Source organism: Numida meleagris, chromosome 10 (genome assembly GCF_002078875.1).
Source record: "Numida meleagris isolate 19003 breed g44 Domestic line chromosome 10, NumMel1.0, whole genome shotgun sequence".
Classification (NCBI taxonomy): domain Eukaryota; kingdom Metazoa; phylum Chordata; class Aves; order Galliformes; family Numididae; genus Numida; species Numida meleagris.
Genome location: NC_034418.1, coordinates 18,052,018 through 18,079,217, shown reverse-complemented (window position 1 = coordinate 18,079,217; position 27,200 = coordinate 18,052,018). Strand labels below are relative to the sequence as shown.

Sequence of the window (27,200 nt, the reverse complement as noted above, 5' to 3'; positions counted from 1 at the left end):
CCCTACATCCCCCCTACATCCCACACACTGCATCCCGTCCCCTGCATCCCCCCATATTCCATGTCCTACATCCCATGCCCTACATCCCATGCCCTACATCTCTCCTGTATCCCATCCCTCCCTGCATCCTGTGCCCTGCACCCCATCCTCTGAGCTGCATCCCCTGCATCCTGCCCCCTGCATTGCATCCCCTGCATCCCATCACCTACATCCCCCCTATATCCCACACACTGCATCCCATCCCCTGCATTCCCCCATATTCTATGCCCTGCATCCCATCCCCTACATCCCCCCTACATCCCACTCATTGCATCCTGTCCCCCACATCCCCCCTACATCCCATCCCCTGCTTCTCCCCCTGCATTCCACCCCCTGCATCCCACCCCTGTATCCCATCCCCCGTGTCCTCCCTGCATCCCATCCTCTGACACCCAACCCAAGGACACAGGGGTCGTGCTGAACAAGGACAGGGACAATTTCTGATGGGCTCCCCAGGCTGCACAAAGTGCACGAGCCCTTTTGGGTTCGTTTCATGCACTGACTGAGATGATTTCATTTTGGTTCAGCCGCTGAAACCTCCTCCTTGGAGAGCTTCTTAAGCTCTCCAAGCCCAGGCTGCCTCCTGGGTATTTCCTGGGGATTTGAAAAGGTCTTTTAGAGAGAGAAGAGTGAGACGCAGCCTTGGCATCGTCATGGCTCTCTGCTTGCAGGTTGGACGCGGGGATCTGCAAAGCCCTTGCTCTGCAGGATGGAGCACGCTCCGATGCACCCAGGCCATTCACCCTACATCCATCACCCCAAACCCGGGCATGGGGAACCCAGTGGTGCCACACGCACGTGAACATCCATCCCCTCATCCGTAACAGCCACGGCTCCGTGCTCCAGGAGCTTCACGGGCCCTTGGTTTATTTTCAGCAGACAAAATGTCAACATTTTTAGGCACAGAGGGACGGCCGGAGAGCCTGACCTGTCAACATCCAGAATGGAAAACACGCTCGTCAAGTGCTCGGGATGAGGTTCTAATTACTCCCCACATACCAGCCTGCATAAATACAGCGCAGAAGTCCAAGAAAAGCACACTCCGAGTCCGATGAGCTTTTCCTGGAGCTGAGCTCAGCCTCCTTTCCTCGGGAACCACGCGCTTCTGCTCCTGCAGACAGCAGCTCGCTTCCGCCGGGGTGGCTTTACGCCGGCCCTAAAGGTGAAGCTGTTTCACCCAGCACCTTGGTGCCGATGGGAGCGGTGATGCAGCAGGATGTGAGCCAGGCAAATGTGTCTGAATGGTGCCGGTGTGGGTTTGGGGGATGCTGGGACCCCGATCCCAAAGGATGCTGCGGGTAGATGGGGAAGCTGCTGGCGGCGCGCTGGGCCGTCACTCCGGGGGTTCTGCACTGCTCCCTGTGGGCACCATCCCAAAAAAGTGGATCTGCTTTGACTTGGTGACCACTTTATCGTCTCCCCCAGAGCTCTGCAGTGCAGTTTAGAAAAAAAAAAAACAACCCAAAAAACTCGCGGTGCTTGCGGGGCTGCTTGAAGCCCCACGTGGGGGACCTGCCCTCTGCAATCCATTTACCACTTGGCACCGCTCAGAGGGCTATTTTTAAAAGGTATGCAACTGTCCCAGAAACCCAACTTTGAAGTATGGTTCAAGGCTTTGTTGTTGGGAAAAGAAAGGGCTTTTAACATCCGTAATTAAATGCAAACACGAGCGAGTTATGGGACCGGAGCTGGCCAAGGCAGGTCAGTTCTGCTCCTCCAGCATGCTGGATGCTGTCCACAGCACACTCCAGAGCCCGCTGCCCTTCTCTCATCACTGCAAAGCGCTGCATTTTGCTGTCAGCTGGGAACATTTCCATCCTAGATGCTGCTAACAATCAGGAGCACGGAATCCGTTCCCATCAGTGCTGTCATATGAAAGCCAATCCTGAAGCTGGATGGGGTCAGGGCAGCCCCTGGAGCTGGTGCTGATGGCTCTCACTCCCGGCCTTCCTGCTCTCCTCTTCCTCCCAGTGCTGGGATGATGGGGAGGCTGCTCCCCTCCTGGCCAAGAGGGGAAACCAATGCACTGCATGACGCTGGGAGAAACAGGGATCCCCTCATTCTCCCTCAGGAGGGAGGAAATTTGGAGGTGTTGCCCCATGCTGGGACAGGAGGGTGTTAATTCAACACAGCAGCCTGATGGGAAGGGGCATTAAATACTCCCTGGCATGGTGATGGGGAGGGGGTAGGCGCTGGCTTGTAATTAAACAGCAGCAGATCCAACCCAAAATGAGATGAGGCTCTGCTTTGAAGGGGACACTGACGCTTGCCTGTGGTGACATTTTTCACATGCCTTCCTAAGGAGATCTCTATCGGTGCATGGTTTGAGCCCTGTGGTTTGCAGGCTGCTGCGCATCGTGCCCAGCAAAGTCCCAGGGTGCCAGGTGTGGGACGTGGGACAAACCCAAAGCTGTGGGTCGGGAAAGAGCCCAGCCCGGCGGCTGCATGGAAAGCAGGTGGGCAGACAGCAAGGCTGGCAGCGAGGCTGGAGCATTGCACCGAGGCCAAAACGCAGAGCAAATACCTGCCAGCACCCAGCACACGCCTGCTGCTCCCAGCCCAGGAGCATCAGGGACAGGTGCCACGAAAGCTGCCTGTAAATTCAATGGCTCCCCGTTAACCACAGCCCTAAAGCTCAAGCTCCAGGTGGGATATTCCCTTCTGAACCGGGGTTGGGATAAACCTGGATGGTTTTCTTAGACGTTGACATGCTGCCCTCTCCAAGTTGGTGGTTCCAGCCTACTCCCCCACTGCTGCACCCACAGGCTCTGACCTCTGCTCCCAAGCTGGGGAGGCTGCTCGGGGCCCTTTCAGTCACCCCTGTGTGATGCTGAGGAGCATTGCACCCTCCTTGCCAACATCTCCTGGCTTCCTGGGATGCTGCTGTAGGACCAGGTGTCCAGCATCACCTCCGCTTGTCACCACGTTGAGACTTCACAGTAAGCAGAGCATCAGCAGTGATCACTGGAGGGGCTCCAACCAGTCAGCAGTGGGGATTTGTGAAGTGCAGCTGAACCCCAAACAAGCTCACAGGGTTTCCTCATCATCTCATGTCTCAGGAGTCACTTTGCTTGCGATAACACAGAGGCAACAGAGAGATTCGAGGAGTTACATCCGTGTTCAGCTGCAGAAACTCAACCATGGCAAATCCACGGGGCTCTGTGCCTGAAGCGAGCAGGAAGAGATGATAACAAGAAGTCCCATTTCCAAGCCCAAGCAGACAGTGCTTATGAAGGAGATAACTTTTTGACTGCAGACAGGCGGATGGTTGATCCTTTTTAATAGAAGTTGCATGGGGCGGTATCACGGATTTCTTGGCAAGCAAAAACTGCTCCCTGAGAGCTGTTCCTTGGAAGCCCATCCCTGACTCCTCTTCCACACATGTCAGTGAGGCCTGGCCCCATTCGGTGTGATGCTGTGAGTCCACGTCCACCCAAATCTGGGGTTGACAAGTCAGGACTGGGTCGCAGGCGGAGACGTGTGCAGCCCCGCAGCCTTGCAGGGGATCCACACAGTGCTGCTTCCCGGCCACATTAAGGCCCCTTTATGCTCCTTGAGCCATGTAAAGAGGCCTCTAAGTGAGTGTAAATTAAATTTAAGTTAGTTCTGCTTCCTTCTGAAGGCCCCTTTATGGTTCCAGCGAGGGGAGAAAGCGCTGCGCTGTGCCGATGTGATTGGGACGGGGTCCTGGGGAGGGTACAGCCGGAATCCCGTGGCTGTACTCCTCCTTCCCAAGGGTGGAGCAGATGGGGATGTGGTTTTGAATGTCCAGGAGCATTTTTCCCAGGCAGGTGAAGGCATTCTGCCAACCTGTGACACAGGTAACTATACTCTGCCGGAGCGCGCTTCCCCTGCAGCAGCGTGGTCACAGGGCAGAGCTCTCCCTCCAAAGGTGCTGCTGGGCGGTGCTGTGCAGCCAATTCTTGCATTTTCCCAAAAATACGACTGGGTCCACACGGTGCCAAAAGCAACTCCCGCTGTCAGTGCGTGCCTGATGGCTCCCAGCAGCCGTAGGGCAGAGGATGCTCCTTGCCCAGCTGCGGTGCCCTGCAGCGCTGATGCTCCGCTGGGGCTTTACGCACCCTCAGCCGCTCCTCCTGGGCATGAGGACCCCACTGCCTGCCTGCAGGAGCTGAGCACATTCCCCATGGCCCCGAGGATGACGATGAACTCTCAGCTGACCGCTGTTTGCTCACGGGGTCGCGGCACCTCTCAGCCAGGGGGTCCCCGTGGGGTGCGAATCCCCTCCCCAAAGCGCCCGGGTGCCAAACACCTCCGCTCCAGGCGCACGTTTCCAAAGCCACTCGCTCAGCCCCGAAGGAGTTAACGGAGCAGAACGCGACTCGGATTCCTCCACCTAACCCTCCCAAGTCCCCGTATAACCAGACTTGGCACTTTGAGAAAGCTCCACAAATCCAGAGGCTAAAACGCGCTGCCTTCCCTTCGTCAAGAGAAGGCAAGTCCCAGCTAATTGAGGAAACAGAGCCTTCCCCAGCCCCCTTCCAGCCTGCTTATTTATTTAGGGTCTTTTTTCTCTTTCTCTCTCTCTCTCTCTTTTTTTATTTTTTTTTTGTTCTTCCCCCAGCAAACATTAGGAAAAGAAAGTGCAAATTAATTTGGTGGGGCACGGCTGCGTTTTATGATGCTCCCCAGCTGGTGAGCACGGTTAACCCCATCGGTGCATCCCGGGCACAGCATCCCACGGTGCCCACAGCCACTGCCCTGGGTGGTTCCCTCTGTGCCCCTGCCCCTTCCCCATGCAGGGAGGAGGCAATGGGATTAGCAAAGCAAAGTAAAATGCCAGCAGATGATTCTATTTCTTTTAACCTCCTTTTTTCCCTCCCCCCACCCCCCCATCTCGTTGCTGCTGTAGGTTTCCCGGAGCTTACAGTAGTTGTGTGTGTGTGTGTGTGTGTGTGTGTGTGTGCACAGTTTTTTTTTTTTTTTTTAAACTCCCTCTGACTACTGCTCACAATTCAAAGGAAATCTGGGAAACCGAATTCTCAGCTCTCCAACGCAGCGAATGGAAAGTCACTTAAAGGGACGCCTGCCTTAAAGAGGCCGCGGAGATTTTCCTTTCACCTCGCAGAATATAAGGGGTGAACCCCCCCTTGCCCTGAGCACCCCAATCTCTGTTGTCCCCCGGGGACAGCTGAGGTGTCCCCCAGCCCGGAGGTGCTGGCTGGGCACGGAGTGTCCCCCACAGCCACCCACCCCTGGGGACACACACAGAGGGGTGGCAGCCCCATGGGGACCTGTCCCCCAAATCCCACCTCTGTGGGAACTCAGCTCCACGAGCCCCCCCCCCCCCCCCCCGGGGGAGGTGGCCCCAGCACCAGGAGAAGGGTTAAAAGGGAAAACAATGAAAAAAAAAAAAATAAAAGGAGGGCAAGGAGGAAAGGAAGGACTGACATCAAAGGCAACTTCTCTGCTCGGCAGATGAGCAGATCCATCCTCACTTCATATTTTTTGCAGATGAACTCGGGGTGGAGGGGGCGGGTTAACCCTTCGTCTCCCGGTGCGGCGGTGACAGGGACAAGCTGAGCGTGGTGTCCCAGGAGCCCGTCCCCTCCCCAGCCACAAATTAGGGGTGATTTTTAGCTGGGGGGCTGGGGGGAGCCGCGAAGGGACCGGCAAAGCTTTTTCTTTCGAAAGGTCGAGGATGGCACAACCAGCCTGAATACTTTGCAGCCGGGCAGCATCGCTTTTTAAAGCTGACAATCCACATCGAGTCATTGAATGAGCAAAAAGGGGGAGAAAAGTTGTGTTAAAGGGACACTGAGGAGTGAAGCCAACCCCAGGAAAGCGCCGGAGCCGGGAGCCGGCTATTAAAACCCCAACACTGACATGTGGCAAACAGCACGCTCCGCTTTCCACCCCGTCCTTCCACCGAACAAAAATAATATTGACATTGCAAGCCCTAAATGACAAAAGGGTGTTTACTCACCTCATTATAGGGCGGCCGGAGGGGAGGGCTGCATTCTCCTCGGCTGGAAATTAAAAAGTCGGGGGATTAAGCGCTGCTGTCTCGCCCCGTGCAGTTCCTCCGTAATCTGTGTATAAAAAGAGAAGTCTTCATTACTGACCACAGGCACGGAGCTGCTCACGCCCCCTCCGTGCACACAGCCAGTAGCACACAGAAGTTGGGCGACGGAGGAGAGGAGCGCAGATTGATCTGCACCTCTGGTGGGGAGAGGGAGAAGAATAAATAAAGGGGGAAAAAAATGAGGGGGGAAGGGGAAAAAAAGGGAAAAAAGAGGGAAAATGGGGAAAAAAAAGGGGGGAAAGGGAAAAAAAGGGGGGGGAAGAGCAGGGAAAAGATGGGAAAAGGGGAAAAAGGAAAAAAGGGGAAAAGGGGAAAAAAGAGGGAAAAGGGAAAAAAAGAAAAAAGGGAGAAGGGAGGAAAAGGGAAAAAAGGAAAAAGGGGGAAAAGAGGGAGAAAAGGGGAAAAAGAAAAATAACAGTAAAAAGGGAAAAAAAGAAATAAAATGGGAAAATAAGAAGGAAAAAGGGGAAAAGGGGGAAAAGGGGAGAAAAGGGGAAAAAGGAAAAACAGAAAGAAAAAGGGAAACAAAGGGGAAAAAAGGAAAAACAGAAAGAAAAAGGGAAACAAAGGGGAAAAAAGGAGGGGAAAAGGGGAGAAGAGAAAGAAAAGGGGAAATAAAGGGGGAAAATGGGAGAAAAACAGGGAAAAAAGGAGAAAAAGGGAAAAAAGGAGAAAAAGGGAAAAAGAAAGAAAAAAAGGAAAAAGGAAAGAAAAATGGAAAAAAAGGAGGGAAAAGGAAAAAAGAGAGGAAAAAGGGGAAAAAAAGGAGAAAAAAGGAGGAACAGAAAGAAAAGGGGGAAAAGGGGGAAAAATGGGGAAAAGGGGGAGAAAAGGGAAAAAAGAAAGAAAAAGGGAAATAAAGGGCAAAAAGTGATGGAAAAGGGGGAAAAAGAAAAAAGGAAAAAAGGGAAGAAAGAGGGAAAAGGAAGGAAAAAGGGAAAAAGAAAAAAAGGAGAAAAAGGGAAAAAGGGGGTAAAAGTAAAAAAAGAAAGAGGAAAAAAGGAAAAAAAGAAAAAAGGAGAAAAAGAAAAAAAAGAAAAAAGGAAAAGGAGAAAAAAGGAGGGGAAGAGAGGGAAGAAAAGAGGAAAAATGGAAAAAAGAAAAAAGGAGGAAAAAAGGGGAAAAAAGGAGGGGGGGAGGGATGAAAAGAGGGGAAAAAAAAAAGGGAAAAAAATGGTTTTGCTCTGAATATGGCTTTGGAGTTTCTGAGGGGTGACAGAGCTGGGGATGTGCCCTAGGGGTAAGGAAATGCACACGGGGAACCTCAGCCAAAGCCTTCATGGAAAGGGCTGCTCCAGACTATCAGCTCGTGGATTGCATTTTCAGGCCTTGCTGGCACAGCAGCTCCCAGGGCAACTGCTGCCAGGTGGGGAGAGCTGCCAGTGTGGGGTTACAGCACCACAGGCACCCGTCCTGTGCACCAGTTGCACCCCAGTGCACCCCGAGCCACCCCGGGGCCAATGCAGCAGGCTCAGTGCTGAAGGCAGCAGGCTCAGGCCCAGCCCTACGGTTTGCACGGGGAGTTCAGCTCTTTCCACAAAATCCAGCATCGTGTTTTGTGTTGAAAATAACGATAAAAAAAAAGCACTCCCCACATTTGTAGGGATAAAAGGACGAGGGGATTTGCTCTGCTCTGCCAGGCGGGGGGACCCATCAATTCCCATTGGCGCCGGCACATTGCGCCCATCCTTTCTGCAGCGTGGAGAAGAGGCTTCCACCCATCTCAGGCAGTGGGCAGCACGGCAATAACCCCCCCTGACCCCCATCCAGGCAGACCTGAGAGAGCACACACCCCTCTGCAGCACCGACCGCACTGCACGCTGCCTGCGCCGGGTTTGTAAGAGAGGGGTGGCAGCGCTCCAGCAGCTTTGGGTGTTGTTTGCAAATAAAGCTCGTGCGGGTTGGAGTCGCTCCTGTTTAACATCGTTCCCTTCTTATTTTTTGGCTTTTGCTTCCCAAAGGTAATTTCTCACGCATGGCTTTTTGGGAAAACACCCCTCCCCAGAAACGCATCCGTTCTGCAGCAGGTAGTTCCTATACACCCATGGGATGCCTTGTTCCAGGACTTAGGGTGCAGCCACGCCAGCCCTTAGAGGGTCTATTTGGGGAACACCACCACAAAGCATTGCACAAACGTGGCCCCAAGTAGAACAAGAAGAGGGAAGAGGAAGAATTCTGGGGAATGAGGTTATTTCCGAGGAACTTCCCCAAGCTGTATGGACTGAACGCATTCACGCAGCGCTCCGGCTCCACGCGGGGACTCTTTTTTAGGAGGCTCGTTTGCAGGCACAGCAATGCATTTCAAAATACATGCTGTATTCATAGATTTGTTTTGAACCCGCTAACACGAAACCACTTACATAATTGTCGCACAGCAAACATCTCATTATGCAGCACAGAAGGAACAGTTTGCTTCGTGTCCCCCCGTCTCTAAGCTCTGTGCTTTTGGCCCTGGCCGAGATGTTTCTCGTGTAACATAAATCAAAGCCAGGCGCATCTTTCTACATGGAATACTTCGCTAATAAACGTTGCTTAAAACACATACATGCCTGTGCCCAAATACAACCCAGCCCATCCTTTGGAGGAGCTGGGGTTTGCTTTTTACCCAGGAACAGGGGTTTTCCCCCACTGCCACTGACAACCCCATTTTGTCTGATACACAAGACAATTGGAGGTTTGGTTTGCACGAGGGATGGGGTGAGAAGAGAACCCAGGTCTGACCGCAGCACCCATCACGGGTGTCTGGTCCCGGTGTGAAACCATAGCCCAGATGTGCACAGCATCGCTGCCTGGGATGGCCCCAGGAAAGGAGCTGAGGACTCGAGCTCACGGCTGGCAGTGATGCGGCAGCATTGCTCATCTTTGCCATTAGCTTTGTCTTTATTTCAGGCTTCTCAAAACCACAACCCAAGAGGCAGGGAAAGGAGGGCTGTCCCTGCACCAAGGACATCAGGAGTGGCAGCTCCAGGTCCCTCTTGGCGACTGCAGACAGCTCTGAACGATGGCCATGCATCCAGGTAGCAGCAAAGCACGGGGTCTGCTCTGGGGGGAAGAGCAGCCTGAAGAGCCAAGAATGCTATTTATTTAGTCTGGGTTTGCGTGGGAGATTTGGGGAGCACCTGTGGGGTCCTGGGCACCGTACCATGTCATCTCTGCTGACGAAGGGACAGTGCCTCTCCACCTCGCCCCTGGCCCCCTTCCCACCTGGGTGCTCACCATCAGCATGTCCCATCCACAGCCTCGTGTCTCCATGGAGGGAGGACAACTGACTCCATCGGGGGCAGGGGAAGGGCAGTTCCAAGGCAGCGAGGCAACAGATGGGCAGTGTGAAACGACCCCTTTGCTTGGCATTGCTGGTGAAATCCCATCCCTTTTTCAGTTGGAAAACTTGTCACAAGCCAATTTGCTTCACCAGCTCCTCCACAAACCTGTCAGCGGGGGCAGAGGGGCAGAGGCTGCTCCGTGCCCCCACGCTCCCTCCCGAAGAGCTGCTCTGATCGCAGACCTCTGTGACCCCCCCGGGCCCAAGCACTGATTTCTCAGAATTTCATTTTCTCGGTCTCTAATCTCAGGCTCTGCAGAACAGAGCGGCTCAGGGCGAAGCTGAGCACATCACGGTGTCCATGTGCCCTCAGAGCCCCCAGCGTAGGGACCCCACATTGGGCACCGTCCTGGCGGCGATGTCCCAAGCCCATCGCTGCCTGGGGTTCAAACAGGGACCTGCAGGTTGTGCAAGGGAAAACTGAGGCACGAGGCACACGGAGCAGCACCGTGAGTCGCTTTCATAGCCCGATCTTAGGGGAAAAAATTAGAAATGAGCAATGATTTTGGCATTCTGGCCCTTGTGGCAAGCAGCGGGAGCGCGCGGGGCGGCTGTTTGCACAGCCCTAATGCCAGTAGGGTTGTAGCATCCCTTCCCAGCCCTTTGCAGACATTCAAGCTGGGAATCCTGCTAATGAAAGGAAAACAGAGAGGAGCTGCGGAGCGGAGGCCCAGGGTGTGGTAACTCTAGAAGGCAGCGAGGAGGCATGAATGAAACCTTTCACTGTGGTCCAGAGGAGCCCGTGGCACACGGGATTGAGGAATGCGAGGCAGGGCGAGCGCGCGGTGCGGGGCGGGAGCCACGTTCGTTAATTAATTAGCGGGACGGGATGGAGCTGCAGCACGGAGCGGGCAGCAGGATGCGTCCCAGCAGCTGGGGAAGGGGAGAAGGAGGCTCGCTTCCCAAAGGCTGAAAAGCTGTCCTTATTTTTTCCTGTAATTATGTCTCCAAGGGATCGCTAACATTTACATTTTTGTGCGAGCTGTACAGTTTATTCACGGCCCCGCGCAGCAAAGGGCTCCGCTCATAAAGGGCCGCATTGATGCTCGCGCTCCTATACATTGTGCTCAGTCCTGCGCCGTGAATGGGCGCAGTGTGCGGGGGAATGCCTGGCCCGGCGCTGGCGGGGGAAAATCCCCCAAAAAAGCAGAAGGGAGTTGGGGCTTCGAGATTCCTTCACACCTTCCGCCGGATTATTTCACCCCCTTTTCCCACTTCAAAAATAAATCCGTAAGGGAAAAGCGCAGGAAATGATTCCTTCGTGTTGCAGCCGGCCCCCAGCCCTGCTCCCTTCTGCTCCCCTGACTTCTCCTGCATCTCACCAAGAGACATTAGTATGGGGTGGTGGGACAGCGTTCACCTTCCCACACGCTCAGCTGGAGCAGAATTCTTTATCTGGAGCTTCTCGGGAAGCCTCTCCCCGGCCTGAGGTTGGGAATGGCCGACAACAGCCCTTGGATGGCCGACAATTGCCCTAAGAGGCCATGCAGCACATGTGAGATGAGTTCGGGCAGCCTCAGGCACACATCCATCTCTGCACAACACCTCGTGCACTGGTCTGTCCCCATCTCATCCCTACAAATCTCATTTCTTAGAGCCAAGGTCTACCTCTGAACTCTTATTCCTCCGTGCCGGCAGCAATCCAAGCGCAAAGCCCCGCACCGGAGCAAGGAGCCCCCCCTGCCCCACATCCCCTCTGTGGGGATAAGAGCATCGCCTGCAGCCAGCAGCATCCCAGCCCCGCTGCCTCGCACGCTCTGAACACAAATAGTGCCCCTCTGTGCCTCTGCCACAGACACACAGATGGCATTATACTGAGCTGGCCCCAGCTCTCGGGCATAATATTTTTTTAGCAGAGGACTAAATATTTTTAACATATGCAAACACGCATGGCTGAGGCACCTCCAGAGCCGGGATGCTGAGCGTGGAACAATGTCACCTTTCTATTGAGGCGCTGCCATCCCCGAGATGATGACCACGCAGCCTCGGAGGGATGGGAGCAAAGACAAACGTGGGAGATTTGGGGGGGTGAATTTTGCAGAAAAAGGATCTGGATTCCTTTCAGGTGAAGGAGTGGGGATGCACAGAGCAGAGATCTGTCCGCCGGGCACGGGTGCCCATGCAAACATACCTGCGTGCGCACCAGCCTTGGCCGGGAGGAAGCGTTCCTGGCTTTGAGCAAACAGAAAGGTGCCGGGTCAACTAAGTGGAGCAGAAAGTTCTGCCGTAGGTAAATAGGTCACTGTCGGCTCTCAACAGAGAGGCATGGCCGAGGACATTCCAGCCATCCCAGGCACGTACCGCTGCCCTCCCGTCCAGATCTGTGATGGGGAAACTGAGGCACGAGTGCCCCCACAGCTGTGTGTTTGGCTGCGAGGATGCTGCACTGGTACCCAAGCAGTGTGAGAAGCCCGATTCAAGCCTTTAATCTGTGCAATGAGGTGCATCAAGCATTGCATGCAACCCTGCTTCGTTGCTCAGCCCAGTGCTGGGATGCCCAGCTTTGCACAGCCTCTTCCTTCCTTGCTAAGAGGCACATTTGCACTGTCCCAAAGTGCTGCACTGACAAAAGTGTCAGAATGCTGCCCATTGAAATGTCCCCTGCACCTGGGATGGGGCGGATGTGAACCTGGGGCACAGAGCTCCCCTCTGTTTCTGATCACAAACCCATCCCAGCACACAGAAGCCCAAAGCATCTCTATGGGGCTGTCCCATCCGAAAGCAAGAGCCAGATTAAACAGGAATGCATGCACATATTCCTGCTGCTCCTTCCAAGCCCCCAGACGTATTTTTCAGCCCCTGATGGTGATGACCCCTTCCCCTCCAGGACAGATGGGGACAAAGAAGGGACCCCGAGGTCGGACCGACTGGAAGTGATGCCTGTGAGACAGTGCAGCCCCCACCAAGGGGATGGGTTTGGCTGCCGGTGACAGCAGCTTCCTGCAGCTGGGAGTGCAGCGGCCGACGTGAGGATTTTGCTACTTGGCTGTGCTGGCACGGCCGCGACGTGCGGACTGGGCTCGCGACTCGTAGGAACGTCTGCTTTCAAGCTTCCTTTTAAAGTCTAATAAAAACAACCCAAGCCTCGCCTTGCCTCTCCTCCTGCTGAGCCACAAAGCTGCATCCGTGTGCCCGGCGGGAGAAAAGCGAGCAAAACCTGGCAATGCGCGGGGGCTAAATGTCACCGCGCTGCAGCGGTGGGCACAGAGGGGACGGCTGCCGGGGGGGCACCAAGCTGGCATGGCTCCTGCTGCTCTGCCAGCTTCAGAGCTCGGGCTGTGTTTGGTTTGGAATGGCGTGCCATGCCTGCGAGAAGCGCGATGTTCCCTTGCGATGCAGGAGGCGGTGCCGGCGGTGCCTGCACGCTCCCATCCGCGGTGCCCGGCTGCCTCCCATCCCTGCTCAAACACACGCTCGATCCAGAGCTCGGCACCTTGAGGAGGTGAAACTCAAAGGCTCAGTTTTCCAGCTGCTAGCAGGAAAAAAGAGGCATCGGAGTGGTGGCTGCACCTTGCTAAAGCTTTGCTGCACCCACGGAAGAGGACTGAGGCTGAAGAGCACCCAGCGCTGTGCCATAGCATCAGCCCTTGTGTGCATCACGGTGCTGGGCTGCAGCATCCCCTGGCAGAGGGAGGATGTGCCCTTGGGTAGAAGGGACGTGGGGGTGTCACACAGGTGGCTGCTGGCCTTGGCAGGAGGAGGATTCACTCTTCTGTGGCTTTAGCATCACTTTGTGGCCATAGGGTTCCTGGCTCGGACCTCTGCTTTGGGGTGTCCCTGGGAAATAAGAGATGGAAGGGATCCATGTGGTGATGGATCTTGTCACCGCCACAGAGGTGTCACCGCGTCACCTCTTCTTCTTCCTCCCGATTCTCGCTCTTTCATGGACCGGGCTCACTGCTGAAATGGGACGGAGGGGTTTTCATTCATTTGCAACCAACAAATTCCTGTTGGATTTTGCAGTCCGAAATGAAACCTGTGGATGTCACCTGCAAAGGCGAGGAGAGTTGCTGAGCCCGCTCCCGCCTCCCAGCTGCTCGCTGACCCAGCTGGAGCTTAATCCTTCTTCATTAACTTGCATTGTGAATCCAGCAGAAATAATGGAGGAGGAAGCACCACCTCCCCCTGCCTGTCTTCAAGCCGGGCATGGAATCAGCTCGTAGAAGCACGGTGACATGCCCCAGTCCTGCAGCACTGTCCCATGGGTTTGCTGCCAGTGGTGATGCAGGGGGGACCTGGGCATGGGGGATTGGCATCGGGCACTGAGTCCCATCCCATAGCATCACCACCTCAGCCAAATTCCCCCTGGAGTCTCCCTGCACCCACTGCCCCATAGATCTGCGTGGATCCTTTCCAACTTGAGATATTCTGTGAGATTCCTTCATGCATTATCGTGCCCGGATTTTGCCCCAACGTAAGGAAGCTTTTCAGGGAGCTTCGAGCAACGTGTGCATTCCTGACCGAAGTCCTGGAGGTGCAGGCTGGGTGCTCCCCGCCAGGTACGCGGGAGATGAAAGGACACCCCACAATCGCTGCTCAATGCCGGATGAGCGTTTTTCCTCCACATTATGGGAGAGGAAATTCAATATTTTTTTAGGACTTGCCTTTGCATAATAAGGAATGGTGCCGGGAGAACAATTCGGTATTCACGCAAAGTGCCAGCGAGCGCCTTCCGAAAGCCTCACACCTCCAAATCCAGCCCTGCTGTGGCTCAGCAGCGACCTGTCCTTGTCCCCATGGGGCTGGGACCCACTGCCAGAGCCCTCATGAGGTTTCAGAACCACGCAGAGCCCACCCAAGTGACCCCACCTGAATGAAGACCAATGTTGCTGCAGCCACATGAAGCTGCCCAGGCAGCTGGAGGGGTGGGGAGCGCAGCCCTGTGCCCACATTGCATCGCATCAGACCCAATTCTGGGGCATCTCTCCCCAAAATATGTCTCACCTCTGCGGAGTCTGTGCCCTTGCATGAGCCCAATCTCCATCCTTAACACAGCAACAGGGAGAAAGCAAGCAAAATGCACTCAGCAAATGCAGGAAGGGACCCGAGTCCATGCCCCTTCCTTCACCAAATCCTGGCTCTGCTTGTCTCCATCCTCTGCAGCTTATTCCCCCCTGCTCCCCGCAGCCCTTGCTGAGCAGCTGCCCTTTGCTAGTAAACAGCACTCTGCCCCGGGGCCAGCTTTCCCAGCACTAAAAGCCCACTTATTTCTGTTTGTCCTGACAAAACAGTAGCAGATTTGTGCTATAAATCCCCATTAATGGAACAATCTATGTTGGCTTGTTCCCATTAGCACTTTCCAAGAGAGAAAACCCTTGTGTGCAAGCACATGCGTGTGAGTGTGTGCACACTTCTCCCCCTTGCAAACAACAGCCAGGGCTCTAAACTCAAGACCTCCTCCGGTAGATGCCAAAATTCATAAGCACAATCTAAATATTCCAAATCCCGACAAACTTAAATAGAGAAATGTTTTGTTGCATCACTTTCTAGAAGGCTTCTTTCAAACAAAAGCTGATGCTTAATCCATGCACATGCTTTCCGTGGAAATGGGGGAAGCATTTGTCCAAAGTCTTGTAAAGGCATGAATTAGCTTTCAGCACGGAGGTGAAGGAGGATTAACCCAGCATGTGTGTGGGGCCTCATCCATTACCAGATTTCCTAAATATCCACTGGAAAGCAATGCCTAGCCCGGTTGGTCCCTGCTTTAGGAGATGCATGAAACCTTCAGAGGGGTTTTGATCGAGGGAGAGAGAGGATCTCTGCATTTTCCAGCAGCAGAGCTCCCAGCATCCCGGTGGGATGCAGCAGTCACATCCATTGCAAGGCGGTGTGTGGGTACCACCGCACCGATGGGCTCACTGCCTCTGTCTCACCCATGCCACACTCCAGTTTAAACCTCTTGATGGGGATGGGGAGAAAAATAGCACATTGGTGGCGAAGGGCGCCAGCAGACAGAGCAGAGTGGAAGCAGGAGGCCTAATGGCATAGACAGGAGAGGTGTACTTGCAGTGCAGCATCTGCTTTAGCGGAAAAAGAGTGCTGCTCCCTTCCTCCACTCCCTTCTCTCCTCCTCCCTCCTTCAGCCGTGCAGCCAGATGGATCTCATCCCGATGGGGCTCACCCTGCTGGGATTATCCCGACTGATGGAACGCATCCCGACGGATCTCATCCCGACGGGATTATCTTGATAGGGCTCACCCTGCTGGGATTATCCTGACGGGGTTCATCCTGCCGGAGTGTCTCCTGCTGTATGTTCTCAAATGGCAAACAGGTGGCGATGTTGTACTCCGGGATTTCAGTTTCCAGCCCCAAAAGCCGGGCCGCATCCACAGAGCCGCCCTCCGAGGCCGCCGGGCCGCGTCCCCCCCGAGGTTCCGTGGGGCAGGGTCTCCTGGCTGCAGGCACAAGAGCTGAGCTGGGAGCGCGGCAGTGCAGAGATGCGCACTGGGCAAGGGCTTTGCAGACAACCTGTGTGCACCAAAAGCACCAGCGTGGTGGTGAAGATCGCGGGGTTAACGAGTTTTCTTGCTCCCGAAGCCACTTGCAGGTGCAGTCCGCCCTGCACGGCCACGTCCCACTGATGATGGTGTCCTGGGAGAAACCAGCAAGATGACATCTTGCTGCACCCACTCCTGGAGGGAAGCCTGTGCTGTCTCAAAGGGATGCAGTGTGAGGACCAGGGACATGGTATGGGACCAGGGACATGGGGCTGGAGGTGGCATTCTGCAGATGCTGCTGCAGAAGCCCATGGTCACAGCCTGCTCCATGCAGTGTGTGCAATGCCGCCCAGCACCTCCACCAAAGTGTGCCCAGGCTCTGTGCTGCCATGCAACTATGTCTTTTTTTTTTTTTTTTTGCAGAGAAACAAATCTGGAGTCTGTCTCTGAAGCACATCCCTGCCCCTGTGCTCAACCTCTGGAAGAAGAAGAGGTGGAAGATCACGGAGAAACTCCTTGGCCTCACTGTGCTTCCAGGCAGGAGATGCCCACAGTGCGGGATGGGTTGAGTCACAGAGCAGTGCCACGTTCCTACAGACTGGTGGCATTTCTTCAGCAAAGCCCCTTTGGCCACAGCTCATGGGGCACCAGCCATGCCAGGTGATGGAGAGCAGCAGCAGAAGGGCTCCTGCTGGTACCAGGCGGAAGGGCTCCATCCTGTCCCCCAGCACCATCCGTGCAGGAAAAGGTGAGCGCTCTTCAGAGGGGACAGCCCAAAGTTCTGGGTGAATTTCATCAGGGGAGGCTGAGGCTGTGGTGGGAGGGTTGAAAAACACAGGGCAGCATCTGCAGGCACGGCCCAGCAGGGTGAAAAGTGAGGGTAACGAGCAGGCTAAGAAAGCAACCCACTGCGCTCATCCCCAAAGAGCCATCTTGCAGAGCAGACACGAGTCATCTAAGGTCACACCCAGAACTCTGCAGAGCTCAGGAGAGAGGCAGCTCCCACCCACCAACCCCAAACCCCATCCTCATCCTACCACAGCAACCAGAACCACCACAAAGCCAAGGACACAGCCTACGGGATGGCAAACGAGCCTGATCCCACTCCCCCGGTGCCTGCAGAGGGAAAGCTGCAGCTGATCCCCCTGAAATCCTCCTCTGCTGCTCAAATCCTGAGCTTCTGCTTAAAAAAACCATCTCTGAACACTGCTGGGCAAATGCCCTCCTCATCCCTAGCTCATCGATGAATTATTTCCCTCTTTCAGCTGGCGTGGGGTCAGGGTCTGGTGACCTGTCTTGCAATGGGACGGTACGAGCTGTGCCAAAACGCACACAGGAACTGCACCCAGTGTTTGAACCACCCTACAACTCAGCCTTATTTAAAAAAAAAAAAAAAAAAAAAAAGCAAAACAAAACCCCCTCAGAACAGAAACACGTAAATCCCGGCTCCTTGCTGGTGTTATCTAGCAGCCAGAGAAACGCACGTTATTTGAAACCGCCATAAATATTAGGGGATGTCTGATCTCTGAGGGCCAGCGGAGTTGATGTGTGGATGCTGTCATCTAGGAACGAGCAGGGAGCAGCAGACGTGCACTACTGACTCACACCGCAGAGATGCTGGGAATCAGCTGCAGTTCCCCTGTTTTCATAATCTCACGCATTTTATTTGCTTAAGGTTGTTGGTAACTGTTGCTTAGTAGTGGGCCACTGGCCCTTTAACACCTTTCTCCTCCAAGGACGGGCAGCCAAAGAGGACGGCGGGCGATTCCAGGGCGTTTCATTCCACGGGATCTGTGGCAGCTCTTGCTGAAGGACTTTTGGGTCCCTGGGTGCTTCGATGCCCCGCGCGATGCAGCGAAACCACAGTGAAATCAGAGCAGTGGAACAAGTCTGCACACATCTGCTGGCCATGGAGGGCTCCAGAGACCCCTAAGCTCACGTCCTGGGTGGGCTGAGCTCCATCCTGGCCCTGGGGAGCAGCCCCAGCCCCAAGCCTTGGTGGCACCCCATCACCTCGCAGCAAACCGCCGCTCTCCCGCAGATGGCAAATCATTGCTTTAAGCAATGCGTGCTTTGGGGTGTATTCAGCAAATGTCACCCCGAGAGCTGGGGATAGCCCGGGGGGCGGTCGTGTAGAAGTGCATCCCTGCCCCCAGGAGACATCTCCAAGGGGTCACCAGTTTGCCCACATCTGCCCACAACCCGTGTCCTGCCACGGGACGCCTGCGTACACCTACCACAGACAGGTCAAGAGGAGGAAGAAAAGAAGACCTCCTCTCATTTCTCTCCTTTTTCTCTCCTTTTTCTCTCCTTTAATTACAGCCACGCTCACAACACCTCGCTCCCTGTGACGTGCCCGGGTGCAGCCGCGACGCGCGAGGATGCTCCGTGCTGCGGGGACGGAGCGGCGCGTCCTACGTGTTCCCTTAGGGAAAATCCCACCTGGACACCGGTCCCACCGCAGTGTGCAGAGCAGGGCTGGGGCGTGCAGGGCTGGGGTGTGCAAACAGAGCTGTTGCTTTTCGAACAGCCCTCCTTACGATTTTAGAACGGTAGAGAAGGAAGCGCGCCGCTTCTGATGTAAGATTAAAAAGTAATCGTGCCGCCAATCCCGCTGGGAGTCCCTAGGCCCAAAAGATCCCGCGCTGACATTATAATGTTGAGATAATCTAGCCTCCATATGGATAAAATTGAGGGGTTTTATTTAAGGAAGCGTTACTTGAAGCGAGCGCATTGCGGGAATCCACATCAGCCCAGAAGCCGGGTGTCCTCAGCAGCCAAACACATTCTCGGTGTCACAAGCTTGGACGTCGCAGCGATAGGAAAATGAAAACTATTTTGGGGCTGAAAGCGCCAAATCTGGGGACCGACCTGGAGAGAGGCTGAGGATCCGTGCGCGCGCGGGGCTGAGCCATCGGCGCTGCCGAGCGATGCGGTCCTCATCGGCGTTTCCCCGCGCGCATCGCAGGAGCTCCTCATCTTGAACGGGTTAATCCCATCTGGTCGGGAACAAAACCTCTTCTGCGTGTTTTTCTTTCGTTTACCACCAACAAAAACGCGTGTTTGCACGGTGCGCCTTTCTGTAAATTAAACAGCGTCGTCGCGTCAGCTGCTCCAGCGTGGATTTGTCTGGGGATGAGTTACTGCCTTCAGCCCCGGGGCAGCTGCCTGACTCAAACTCCATCCTAAGTTCCTAAAGGATTCCACGAAAGCCGTTTGTACAGGAGAGGTAGGACCTGAGCCCGCGCGCCCGCAGCGCGGAAGGGAAAGGACGAGAACGGTTCCGCACGGCGCCCCAAACCCAACAAACATTTTTAAACGCTCTTCAAATCGCCCACGGGTTTTCAAAGAGGGGGTGGGAATCCCCCAGAGGACCGAGTGGTGTCCGCGCTCCATTTGGTGTCCCCGGGGCAGGAGCTGCCCCAGGTGCATGCATAGGGCCGGGGCATTCCCGGTGCCGAGGACACCTCCGGCACCCGGCACCGGGGCAAGCTCTGTGGGTGCAGTCAGGGCGAGCTCCGAACGCGGCCCCTTCCGACCGCCGCTGCCACCGAAAAAGCCCAAGCAGTCCCCCTCACCCCACCCCCCAGCGTTTCCCCAGTCCAACCCCGCGACACGGCGAAACCAAATGGATTTTCCAACAGCGTTCCCTCACCTTTCCCCGCGAGTCGGAAGCTGCCCTGTGCTGCCTTCCCAGTCTCTCTCTGCGCTATCTCCAGTCCTCCCGCGGCTCCGGCGGGGCTGGAAATGCCATCAGGCTCCGGCGATATCCAGGGGAGCCCCTCGCCGCCAGCCCCCGTCCACCTGCCCGTGCGTTCCTGCAGCCCGGCGGTCCGGCGCGGCGTGGAGCAGGCATGAATCCGTCCCTGGTGTCTGCTGATGACTTCACTTCATTAGCATGCTCCTGATAGTTCTCTCTGACTGTCTTTTACTGACTTTAAGGCTCTGCTAATCAAAATACTGTAGCGCTTAACTATTTCCTGACTCCGGGCTTTTGCAAGACGAAGCCCCGCGGGGTAACAAAACCCAAAAGGGAACAGAGATTGGGATTCGTGCCCCAGCCCGGATCCGGGAGCGGTGTTTGGAGCTCTGCAGCACAGTGTGCTCCGTCTGGCTGCGCCCGGGGAGCAGTGCTGCCGTGCCGCGCGGGACCTTTAGCGCAGGCGGATGCAGAGAGGAAGGAGCCTTTCCACCTTCGGGGTGAGATTTCCCCCCGTGGAGACGGAGTGGTTTTATTTAAAGGAGGCTCAGACAGAGGGGGCTGAGCGGGGTATGGTGCACGAAGCTGTCACCCTGTGGTCACCCACGCTATGCCACCCGCGGGCAGTGCCACCGCTGCCATCGCCTTCTTGCTGGCATGAGTAGGGACAGAACTTTCTGCAAAAGTGATGGGGTTTCTGGGTGAGAGGAGGGGCGTGCAAGGTGCAGGCACAGAACACAGCCCTGGCAGCAGCGTGCCCGGCACGTGGGACAGTGGCAAGGACAGTGCCCAGCGTTCCAGGTGCCAGCCCAACACTTTCCCCTTATATTTCTCACTGCTTTGGAGTCCATGTCAGGTTTTCCTCGGACAAAGAGAAACGGGAGTGAGTTTTGCAACAGTAGGATAGGAGAAAAAAAAAAAGAGAGCAAAACTACATAAGCCCATGTGCAGCTTTCCCTGGGTGCATGTGGTTGTGCACCCACGGTTGCAAACAACCGTGTTTCCCTACGCACAGTGTGCAGCAGTGTTTGCACACACACACGTCTGCCATGCCCACTCTGTGCATGCACACGTGGATGCTGCAGCCATGCATGCATGCAACATGTGTGCGGGTGCGGGGCTTGCACGTGTGTGCATGCACATGGGGTGGGAACGCAGGGTTTAACCATTTCAGTGTCAGCTCCGAGCACTCCGCCGCCTAGAAATGAGGCAAAATCTCTGCGCCTGCGCTCTCACCCAATTAACACCCTTTCGCCCTAACGAGAAAACCAGCCCCAAATAGCTTTTAATCAAGGCCTGCTGTGCGTCGGGTGCCGGAGCGCGGAGCTGCCGTCGCAGGAGCAGCTGTGGGGTCCGGCGGGCTGGAGGCCTGATTCATACCCAGCAAAATGAGGTCAGGAGCGGATGAGTCTCCGAACGTTCATTTCTTCGCACAGGAGGTGACCCACATTTTTTGCGGCTGATTCACGGCTCAGCTGCAGACACGGCTATCTTTAGCCCTGGGGAGGGACGCGGAGAGGCCGCGCACCGCTGCCAGCCCCCCGGCCCCTCCACAAGAGCCTTCTGGGGGCAATTATTTCTATGATTTTATATGTGTATATATATCCACCTCCCCCTGCTTCCTACAGCTTCTGTTGGAGGAGACCAAGACCACGCGCGGCTTTCCTGCCGAGCTGGAAGGAGTAATGCTGCCCCAGCTGCAGGGAGGTGGGTGCATCCCTGTGCACCGCGCACCATCGGGTGCCCACTCATTGCAGCCCCTTTTTGGGACCCGCTGGACTCCAGCACAGCCACAGAGGGTCAGGAAATGGGGACAGGGGGTCCCAACACCCCGTGGTGCTGGTGGGGCCACATGGGCTGATGGGACCAAGAGGTTGCCAGCACCCACCTTGCCATCATCAGCAGGATGGGGACCGGTGGCTGTGTGGTCATCAGGGCCTCCCTAGAAGAAAAGGGCTCTGTTTATGCTGATAAGGGCAGAGGATGCTAAGCAAAGCTGCTTTCTGCTCCAGCTGGCTCCAGCACAGCTCCCCAGCACTTTCCCGTGCAAAGGAAGGAGCTGTGGCCGCATCCAGCACCCAGAGCGCGGTTGCACGAACGATAACATTTTAGCAATGTTTATCCTTCTCCTTCAGGGCGGGATCTTTCCTTATCTGTTTTCAGAGCCCTAAAGCACATGTTTACTTTTTACAATGAGCAAAGTCTCCAGTGCTGGCGCAGGAGAGCCTGAAGCGCGGGTGTGAGGGTGATCCTGTGCTTAAAGGGCTGCGGCTAAAAATGACTCGGCTATTCTTTTTTTTTAAGCAAGACACAGCAAACAAACAGTCTCTGGCCCTGTCCCATGACAGCAGTGCACGCTGAGGGTTGCTCCCTACAACCACCTCCCTCCTTGGGCAGAGCCTTGCAGGGAGGGTGGTCCCAAATGGCTCAATCCTGACCCGTCATAGAAACATAGAACGCATCGTGGAATCATAGAACGGTTGGGTTGGAAGGGACCTCAAAAATCCTCAAGCTCCAACCCTCTGCCATGGGCTGGATCCCCCCCCCATCAGATCAGGTTGCCCATGGCCCCATCCAACTTGGCCTTGGGCACCTCCAAGGATGGGGCATCCACAATGCTTGGCACAGTTTTTGGTTTCTCCCGCTGGTTTGGGTTGGAAGCAAGTAGCTCCCAGCATTTCCCTCACTGAGGTCAGCAGGCAGTGATTTCAAAGCCCTAAACCCCAAGCACAGCCTCACTTGTAACCATGGGAGAAAGCATCGCACACATCCAGCTTGCACCTGTAGCACAACCACATGAAATGCAAATCTTGCTTTGCTCGAGAGCTAGCGTGAGTTAGCAGGGAGGGGGGATTTAAGGCTCTTCCTGTCTCATTTAATGCACGGACACCAATTTGGCAGGTGGAGATGGTGGGTGCTCCCCATCCATCCCTTGGCCCCTTCCCTCCCGCCTATACCGTGGAGCATGACTCATCTATTTCATAACAAACACGAGTCGGGTAAAACAAAAAAAAAATCCCCAAACCCAGCAGCACATGCTTTCTTAAATAATAAACATATAAAAATGTTAATTAAATCATGCTTTTTGACTGAGAATGATGGGAAAATACTTTCGCACAATGCTGAAATCAACACAGCTTGCTTTTTTTAACGTCTTCTTGCAGCCAAATAGATGCAAAGACCAAGCAAGATGCGGGGCACGCACTGTGCAGGCACTGCAAACCAAACAGACTCTTCCTTCTGCAGGAAAGCATCTTCTGCTCTAAGGGAGGATGCCAGATGACTTAACACGCCACAAACATTGCTCCGAATGAGTCCCTAGTAAGCACAGATATGAGACCCAGATGTTTGATACCGGCCCCTAATTTCATGTGACCACAGCCTCACCAGCAAATAAAAGAAGGGATCCAAAGCTGAAGGCTCCTGGTGCCTCTCAGACACAACAGCAGCCCCAGCAAGAGCAGTGCCCTTGCTTTAAACAAGCAGAATTTGAGTAGGGCAATAGGGCCATGGCCAAACCAAGCACAGCACTGGGAGCAGAATAATTCCTTTGCAGCCATTGGCCACTTGGAGTGTCCTTACGTTCTGTTCATTCCTGGGGATCTTCTTCTTGCGGCATTATTCATGCTGCTTGGGAGAGTTTTGGTATCTGGCTTCCCCAGTTGTCCCATGGATGGGCTCCAGCCTGCACCAACAGGGATGAAAAAGAGAAAGGACGTGGGAGCTTCCTAGAAACCCAACAGCCACTGTGCACATGGTTTCTGAAGTGAGGAGGAGGCATTCAGTGGCCTCTGTTGTGGGGAGATGCTCTGGGATGGTATTGAAGTGGCCTGGGCCAGACAAAAGCATTTCAACAATAATGTTCCCAGGCCAGAAATGAAATCTGAGCAAAACACTGGAAGTTACCCAGCAAAAATAATAAGGCATGTGCAGGAGCTTGCTGACTCCCAGCTGTTGGGAGAAACCCAGCTTTGCCACCATCCCCAGAGATTTTCCTTCACTCTCTTGTAGAAAACCCATCCTCCCAACCCCACCAAGCAATGGCAACCTTCCAGAGCAGGAAGAGCCGGGTTCCGCCACCTCCACTCTTTGGCCATTGCTCCCATGCTTTGGGTGAGGGCAAGATCCTCCCATGCTACACCATGGAGAGCTCTGGCGATGGAAATCCTGCCTTCAAGAGCGTGGCTATGGTGGTCACAGTCACCCAAAGCTTCTTGAGGGACATTTCTGGCAGTGAGTTCCTCCTGACCACATGAGAGCTCAATGTGGCCAAGAATGGGATGGGATTCAACACAATGACAGCCAGTCCCAATCACTTGCCCTGCTCGGGCTCTGCTAACACTCACCATCCTCTTTTTTTTCTTTTGTTTTGGCAGCTTTTTAATGAATCCTACCATCAAAAACGAAGGGAATGACATTAAAAGGACCGTGCTAAAATAGCTTTAAGGGCCTGACTCTCGCTGACACCTATAGTTCTAGCGCGTTTTGCCAGAGCGTGAATCATGTGCAGATTGTTGGCCAACATGGGCCATTTCCATTATGCAGCTGCAGTAGTTCAGATCTCCTGGTCCGTTTGCACAGAGCTTGGCACCAACCGCTTGGCTCCTGTCCTGTTGGTGGCACAGCTTCATCACAAACACTTCCACTATTGTTGCCCACCAAAGGAACTGAGTGAAAGGTGGGCAGATGGGCAGGGAAAAAAAAAGCGGTGGGGGGAGGGGGGGAAAGGCATTTTGTGCAGCTGGCCCAAAACGTGAAAGAGAAACCTTCCAGCAAAGTGGAGAAAACGCGTCTTTCAAGGATTCATGTGATCAGTTGCTCACCAACTGCATGAGGGAAAAGGGGGTAATTTATTGGCCGATTAACAACAAAGGCAAGGGGAATTGAGGGCTTTCTAGAAGCGGCATCTTTGTCCATTTTTAGGAGGCTTCAGGGCAATATAGTCCATCTATCCCCCAAAATCTGCTCCCCTCCCAGCACAGCCAGATTTTCAGGTCTTCTCCTTGTTCCAGCGCTCGCCCATAGGTCCCAAATGGATCCTCCCCATCCTGCCAGATTGGACAGAGCGTGCAGCAGAAAGCCAGCCAGAAATAAAGCCGACTCTGGGATATTTTTTTAAGGTTTGGTTTGCAGTTTTCTCTCCTTGACACATAGTAACAATAAGGGAAAAGCCAGTGCTTGAAAACAGTGCGAGGTCAGAATGTTTGTTTTTTACAGAAATGCAGTTCATGTCCAGGTTTGGAAAGGAAAGGAAAATGAAGGCCGGTTGGCTTCCCAATCAGAAATCCCCATGCAACAAGGATCTGGGACTCATATCCCTTAATGGTAGAATCACAGAATCACTCAGGTTGGAGAAAACCTCCAAGATCCCCAAACCCAACGCATCCCACCATGCCCACAGCCACGTCCCTCGGTGCCACATCTCCACGGTTCTGGGATGCCCCCAGGGACGGTGACCCCACCACTTCCTGCAAAACCTGCAAAAACCACGCTCGCAGGGCAGGTGACTGCAACGAGCGTGCGAGCAGCCAGCAGCCATGGCTGGCCGCCAAACCGCTCCTTTGCATCCCGCTGCTGCCCAACCTTCCAACAGCCCGCGGCCCCGCGTGCATCTCCCAGCCTGGCTGTGGTTTCCAGTCCCACCTGCTCCAGTTCCCCTGCCCTGAGGGTTTCGGTGCGAGCCGCTGCATGCAGGGCATGGAGCAGCCCCAGCAACCCCGCGTCGGGGAGGAATTTTAACACGGCCGATCGCTGGGAGGCAATTTGGATCCGTAGCTCACCTACACGGGCAACGCACAGGAATGAGGCAGCAGAGCATTAAAAGCTACAGAAAACAGAAGGGGATTAGCTACATTTCTTTTTTTCAACATTTCTTTTTTTTTTTTTTTTTTTTTTTTGGGAAATCGCACGCTCTGCCAGGCGTTCTTGGAGTCCAGCATTCTTGTACCGCGTCCAGCCTTGCCAGCCTCCAGCATGCAGAAGTCATGAGTCAGGGTTTGAACGGCAAAGTGATATTGACTCAAAAATAATTAGATCGAGAAAAAAAAAAATAATAATAAAAAACATTAAACGCAGTTGCATCACTTGATTTTCGCTCCCAGTCTCCGTTCCCTTTGGCACGCTCTGACATCACCTTTGCACGTTTGTAATTACATCATTTAATTCCAAACGAGCTCGCACATGACCAAGCCTTGACCTAGGAAATATCCCATCCCAGCCTGCGGGCTCCATCCCACTGCCCTCCTTCCATGAATAATGGAAAGAGGAGACAGAGGAACTTTCCTATGCCGCATCCAGCTTTGCCTGCTGACACATTATCATAATGATATTATATTAATGTGCAAATCGTGATCGTTGGCAATAGAAAAGTATGAAAAAGAATGGAACTTATGTGCGAGCAGGAAGTCGTGGTTGATTCAATTTTGGAGATCAAGAATGAGTCGAAACAGATTCTTATTGTTTTGCTTTCGAGGACATGGTAATTCGCAGATTGAGGGCCTTTAACAAAGCACCCCGAGCCTCAGGAGGAAGGATTTCCACCCCTGAGCTCTTCATTTAAGGTGTTTATGGGCTCGACCTTTTGACTTCTGGGTTTCTCCATGAAAAAATCTGAAAAAGGCGAATGTTACAGAACTTCTTGCTTTTCTACAGAGTTTTCTGTCCAGTGAGAATCCCAAAGCTCTACAGGTTGGTGCTACTTCATAAACTACTGACTGCGCAGACACACGGGAATGTGCTACCAATGTTATTAAAGGGACAAAAAAGGTGCCCCCGTGCTCTCTGATATGTACAACAAAGCGATGCTCAGAGTGCCAGCATCAGCCCTGCGAGCCGCAGCCTAAATTAGCTCCAGGAAAATGCAAACAAGGTAATTAAGAGCAGATTTGGCCCTTTTTGTACACGAAAGCATTCTGGAAACTAATTAAAGCCCTGTCCAGCGCAATGCCGTTACGCATCCAGAATGCCACGAATGTGCTGGCGAGCACGAGGACAGGAAAATCAGCAACCCAACAGCCCCAACACCCTGCAAGCAGCCTCTGGAGCAGGCACTGGATTTACGAGGTGTCAGAGAGAGGAGCGAGTGTCACTCACAGAGGATCATCCCCTTCCTACGCAGGAACTGAACTGGAGCCAAGGGGAAACTGAGCGGGAGCTGTGGGAAACCTGGTTTTCTGCTCATGGGGCTGGTGGGAATAAATGCACAACAATGCTGGGTTTGGAGCACGGATTCATGCCCTTAGAATCATAGTATCATTAAGGTTGGAAAAGACCTCTGAGATCCCCAAGAGAATCCCCAGATTTCTTCTCCCAGAGAGCGGTTGGGCACTGGCACAGGCTGCCCAGGGAGCGGTGGGGTCACTGTCCCTGGGGGTGCCCCAGAACTCAGGACATGTTGCACTGATGGACGTGGTGATGGGCATGGGGGGGTGGGTTGGGGTTGGGCTTGGGGATCTTGGAGGTCTTTCCCAACCTGAATGACTCTGATTCTTGATTCCAAGAGTTTCTTGGAGTTGGAGCCGTTCACACTCTTCTTGTCCATCCCCAGAAAGCGCTCCCTGCTTTTTCTCTCCAGTAAATAAACTCAACCCCAACTGGGCTGAACTTGCCTGACTGTGGGTGTTGTCACTAATTTATGACGTCTTGAGATTGGCCCAA

General features: G+C 54.2%; 1 protein-coding gene across 3 annotated transcripts in view; it reads right to left on the bottom strand.

Annotated features, from left to right (window-relative positions):
• The window catches only part of ZNF469 (zinc finger protein 469), a 191,727-nt gene that overhangs the window by 32,938 nt on the left and 131,589 nt on the right, over positions 1-27,200 (bottom strand). For all 3 annotated transcript variants that reach the window (XM_021408829.1, XM_021408827.1, XM_021408828.1), the window contains exon 4: positions 5,987-6,092. The gene's annotated coding sequence lies outside the window, so the exon portion shown is untranslated. The remainder of the gene's footprint in view (positions 1-5,986; positions 6,093-27,200) is intronic.